Raw genomic sequence first — 6,069 nt, 5'->3', positions numbered from 1 at the left:
CTTCCCCAAGTCCCAAGCAACCAGAAGGACAACTGAATGAATGTGAAAAAGAACCAATATTTAATTTAACTAGGATCAAAACTGATACAAATTGCATTAAATCTCAGGGTGAACGCAGGCCAACATAATAAACAAAACCAATGGCTCACTGGAAATAATAAAATCTAACCTAACCAAAACAAGAAACACAACTTACAGAACCCTTACCTCCCTACCTAGAGAAAACAGGAGAAAATAAGATCAACAAAAATAGCAGTTCACCCTTACCAATGCAGCAACTCAGACCAACAAAACTAATAACAATTTCAATGTGACCGGTTGGGAGAGGAGGAAGATGAGAGTCACCCAAGCCCGCCATCTTGGAAGCTTTTATATCCCCCTTCCCTCTGGCGCAGCCAATCACCCTCCAGCAGCACCAATCAGCTCGACCAATTGGCAGCACCTGCTGCACTCCTAGGCACCGACAGGGAGGAAAGTAGTGTAATGTAACACAAGTGCAGCAATTTAGCATTACAATGTTGAGAACGTCGCTAATGCATTTGATTAAGCCAAATGTTTGGTGGATAGGACCTAAACTACAGCAAATGTACAAAGGACATTGAATTGGAAGGTGTTATTAAAAGGTATCCAACAGATGGGTTTAAAATTATTGGTCTCCCCCCACCTAGCATTGGCTAAAAAAAGGTTATCGTCCATGGTTTGAATTGAGTTTAGAATGGAGATTCGCCATACAAAACTCAAGATTAAGCTGGCTCTGTGAAACTAGAGTGTCATGCCAAACATAAAATTATACTACTAATTAGACTACTATTCCCAAAAAAGTGTGTTTATATGAATAATAATAATAATAATAATAATAATAATAATAATAATAAATACAACCGCAAGTGGTAATTAACGGGGTCCAACACCAGGCCAATTTGAGATGAAAAGTCACATATTGCATGAATGGTAAAAAATAAATATAAATAAATACAGTCAACACTTTCTTTGATAATTATTGAGTTTCAGAATCCACAGATTCTTTCAAGCCCAATTTGGAGAAGATGAGCAAATAATCTAGAGTCAAGTTCACAAAAGTAGGTTTTTCAAATGATTCAAAATGGTGCCGATGTTGGATCTTGAGGTAAAGTTGTTTTGGCTGAAGGGTATTCATAGAATAATGTATGATTTACCATTAACCACAGCCAATGATAAACTCTGTAAAAACTGGCTTATTTTTCCATAATGGCCGACTGATTCCAAATTTCACACAGGAGTACCAAGCCATAGGTCAATACAACCATTACATTACATTACATTACATTACGTGGCATTTAGCAGATGCTCTTATCCAGAGCGACGTACAACAAAGTGCACACCAACCAAAATTTAATGATCGGCCATTGCGAAGTCTGTCAAATGGCAGCTGATGTCTGAATGGCTGATGGCAGCCATGTTTTTTAAGATATCTTTTGATATTTGAACATCCTGTTGGAATCTCGCACAGAGATGGAAGACAACAAATTTAGTTAATAATTCAACGTTATTAGACCTAATCGTAAAAATTACAGTACTTTTTCCTGTCTTCGTTAGAACATAAGTGTCCCAGGCCTAGCCTCTCATACATGGAAGAGACCACAGTGCCCCAGTGGCCTAATGGATAAGGCACTGGCCTCCTAAGCCAGGGATTGTGGGTTCGAGTCCCATCTGGGGTGGACTTCCCTTTTGGAATGGTAACGGAGCGAGGCAGGAGAGTGGTGCAGTGGAAGCGTGCTGGGCCCATAACCCAGAGGTCCAGGTTTCCCCGCACTGTGCTGCTCCTCGTGCGTCTTCAGTGTAAGGGCGTCCGGGAACATCTTCCCACAGCGTGCGCTGACCTCCTCTCCCTAGTGGGCTAGCGTTTAGGATTCTGTGCCATCACTGCCGCGACCTGGGTTCGATTCCCGGTCGGGGAATGTATCTTAGAGTAGCAATCTTGGGCTGATCCGGTGCCAAGCAAAACGGACTTTGTATTCTGTTTGTTCTATTTCCAGCCAAGGGTTTTGTTGATAATTCGGGAATAGCCGTTTAACAACATATTGAAGGTGGTTTGCCAGGCAATAATGTCTTCTAAGGCCCCAAGGTCTTTGCTTTTTGAAAATATCATTACCGTATCTGTAACGTCACACATAGAAGCTATCCCAACAGCCAAAGTGATAGTTCGGGGAACACACGTAGAAAAATAAACAACTTTAGAAATAGATAAATTAGCGATTTGGCTATATAGATTTAGTTGACTAGTTAGTTACCTAGTAGTACACAATGGGGCTGTATTATATTAAACAAACACAGCATTCAAGTAATTTATCGTTAGCTAGCCAGCTAGCTAGTCACTAATCTTCAATTTAGTCAGCTAACACTAGCTAACGTTGATGTTATTTAATGATGATATTTCAATCATAACCTTTACCTTTTACAAAATAGAGGCTTATGAATTTCACTTAGAAGTAAATTCACCACACAAGCTATCCTAACACGATCTTCGCAGCACATTTTCCAGCCTTGGCAGCACAATGGCGTCTTTATAAAAAAACAGATTTACTAGTAAAACAGCCAACGGGGTGCCAACGCCAATCAGATTGGCGCTTCTGACAGGCGGGCTTTTGACGCACATTTGGAAGCTTTAATACAGTGGCAGCAAAACAGAAAAGAATGTCTTCGTAACAGCAGACTGAAAACCTGTGGGGTGGCACTGGGGTGGCCAATCACATTTTAGGGGTGGCACCGGCCACCCAGGCCACCCAGCCACCCCGTTAGAACCGCCCATGCTCTCCAAAGCCAAATCTCTTTAATGTAGCAAATAGGAAGCTCCAGAAATCTCCTGAGGCCTATTAAGACAACTAACATAACTGAAACTACATGCAAGCAGGCACAGAACAAAGTACACAATCACATAACAGCGTTGTATCCAATAGGCCTCAGATGACCATTGGAAAGATCTATGGTTCATTAGCATTTTCTAGACTTCCGGATCAAAAAATCTGGGAGAAATGAATGGGGTTTTTTGAAATCCTTTGAAATTTGGATTTGGACATTTGTAATTTTGTTTGTATATGGAAAAAAAGAATGCTATTCATCCAATGTTTATAGTAAAAAATCTGTAAATTTAAAATCATCATGCACAGTGCTGTATCTGACTGTATTTTCAGTTACCATGAATGACAATTTTTTTTTTACAGTTTTTTTACTTAATGTTGAATATATAGCAAAACTTGTATTTATTCTTGTGATAGTCAGTGTTCTTGTTGGTCATTTCCATAGGTTATTCGAAATATTGTATCTACACTGGCAGCCTAAAGTCTTATTGTCATAAATAACTATAGTACGTGTGCCTAGATGCACCAATGTCGGTAAACAATAAATAACAATACAAATATATTAATTTTATTTCTAATATGATAATATGGGCTAATTTTTTTAAAATCAACCGGCATGAATTTTTTGTCACAAAGGTGTCCTGGGAATGATTTCAGTTTGTCCCGAACACATTATTGATCGCCCCAGGATTTTGGGACACTGTTAGTCTGGAGTCCTGATTGTGAGAAAGTATGTGTCTCTGAAGAGTGTGATTCAGGGAAAAACTCCAGCTGCACAGTGTGCAACTGAACGTCTTTCTCTCCCATTAGGATCCTTTGATGAAATTTAAGATGACCTAGTCGGGCAAAGGTCTTCCCACACTCATCGCAGCGGTAGGGTTTCTCTCGTGTGTGGACACTGGTGATTTTTAAGACCGCTCTTCTTGGAGAAACACTTTCCACACTGCTTACAAGTGAGCCTTTGGTGGGTTTTAAGATTACCTTGTTGGGCAAAGGTCTTCCCACACTCATTGCAGCAGTGCAGTTTCTCTCCAGTGTGGACACTCTGGTGAGTTTTAAGATTGCACTTCATGGAGAAGCACTTTCCACACTGCTCACAAGTGAACGGTTTCTCACCGGTGTGGACCCTTTGATGATATTTAAGACTGCACTTCACAAAGAAGCGCTTTCCACACTGCTCACAAGTGAACGGTTTCTCACCGGTGTGGACCCTTTGGTGAGTTTTAAGATTGCTCTTCACCAAGAAGCACTTTCCACACTGCTCACAAGTGAATGGTTTATTTCTGGTGTGGACCCATTGGTGAGTTTTAAGACTACCTAGTTTGGCAAAGCTCTTCCCACACTCGTTGCAGCAGTGTGGTTTCTCCCCTGTATGGATTCTCTGATGCTGCTTCAGAACATGGAGATAGCCAAAGCTCTTATTGCACACTGTGCAACTGAAGCATTTCCCTCCTGTGTGAGTAATCTGGTGAATTTTAAGCTTGCTCTTCGAGGAGAAGCACTTTCCACACTGCTCACAAGTGAAGGGTTTCTCTCCTGTGTGAGTAACCTGGTGAACTTTAAGATAGGTCTTCTTGGAGAAGCACTTTCCACACTGCTCACAAGTGAAGGGTTTCTCTCCTGTGTGAGTAACCTGGTGAGTTTTAAGATAGGTCTTCTTGGAGAAGCACTTTCCACACTGCTCACAAGTGAACGGTTTCTCTCCTGTGTGAATAACCTGATGAGTTTTAAGCTGGCTCTTCTTGGAAAAGCACTTTCCACACTGCTCACAAGTGAACGGTTTCTCTCCTGTGTGAATAACCTGATGAGCTTTAAGATAGCTCTTCTTGGAGAAGCACTTTCCACACTGCTCACAAGTGAACGGTTTCTCTCTGGTGTGAACGCGCTGGTGCGATTTAAGGCAAGCTTTGTCGGGGAAGCGTTTTCCGCAGTCTGTCCAAATGAACGGTTTCTGCTCTGTGTGAGTGCTTTTGTGTGCTTGGAGGACGTGTGACTGGGAGAAGCTCTTGTCGCACACAGAGCAGGTGAATGGTTTCTTCCTGCTGTGAACCTGCTCGTGCTTTTCCAGGACGCTGAAGGAAGTGAAACCCTTGCCGCACTCTGAACAGCCGAACCGTTTCCCCGCACTGTGCTGCTCCTTGTGTGTCTTCAGTTCAAGACCGTCCAGGAACATCTTTCCACAGCATGTGCAGATGAACTCCTCCTGTCCCTCAGTTCTGCAGGGACTCTTTGCTTCTGCTGACGTGTCAGAACTCACCTCACACGGGGCGCTTCCAACACACTGTCCTGGAGAACCCAGAGGGAACGGCGAAATGTCATCAGCAGGTCTACCAATGCTCGTCTCCTCAAGAGGGCAGCCATTCTGTTTCTGCTCGAGATGTGATGCTGACCCCTCATCCTTCTCTGAGTGTGGCCTCTGAGAATCTCTGTAATGTGGAGGAGAGAAGTTGTCGTCTAAGCTGGTGTCTCCATGCTCCAACGTTCTTGCACCCGGCCTGTTTCTATTCTGAGAAATTCCCAAGCTGTTGGCCTCACTCCACACAGCCTGGAGCTCCAGCCCCAAGTCTGCGGACTCCAGCAGGGGGAGCGTGGGGGTGAGGGGGTGCTCCTCTGGCTCCTGTTTGAGTTCTGCTTGCAGCTCCTTTTCTGGGGCTCCTGCAGGGCAGCGCTGCATGTGCCGCTCCTCCTCCTTACAGAGGGGTCCTTCACCACCATTAGCAGCAGCTGCCCCTGAAGTGCCTGCACAAAAATACAGATATCTTGAAATCTCAACTGCAGGTAATTGGTAATATGTCACCATTTGACCGCTTGAAGTCCTTAGCAACCATAACCAGTTATGACTAATTACAAACATACCATTATTAATCCATCCATTATCTGAACCCACTTATCCTGAACAGGGTCGCAGGGGGGCTGGAGCCTATCTCAGCATACATTGGGCGAAAGGCAGGAATACACCCTGGACAGGTCACCAGTCCATCGCAGGGCACACACACACCATTCACTCACTCACACACTCACACACTCACACAATTTAGACTCTCCAATCAGCCTAACATGCATGTCTTTGGACTGTAGGAGGAAACCGGAGTACCCGGAGGAAACCCACACAGACACAGGGAGAACATGCAAACTCTGCACAGAGAAGCCCCGGCCGACAGGGATTTGAACCCAGGACCTCCTTGCTGTGAGGCGGCAGTGCTACCCACAGCACCATCCATGCCGCCCCCCA

General features: G+C 43.9%; 1 non-coding gene across 1 annotated transcript; it reads left to right on the top strand.

The window, feature by feature from the left end:
* Nucleotides 1–1,624: 1,624 nt before the first annotated feature.
* Nucleotides 1,625–1,697, top strand: trnar-ccu (transfer RNA arginine (anticodon CCU)). The gene has a single exon. It is a non-coding gene; the product is annotated as a tRNA-Arg (tRNA).
* The last annotated feature ends 4,372 nt before the right edge of the window (nt 1,698–6,069 follow it).

This window comes from Osmerus eperlanus, unplaced genomic scaffold (genome assembly GCF_963692335.1).
Source record: "Osmerus eperlanus unplaced genomic scaffold, fOsmEpe2.1 SCAFFOLD_454, whole genome shotgun sequence".
NCBI classification, from domain to species: domain Eukaryota; kingdom Metazoa; phylum Chordata; class Actinopteri; order Osmeriformes; family Osmeridae; genus Osmerus; species Osmerus eperlanus.
This window is presented reverse-complemented; position numbering and strand designations above follow the sequence as displayed.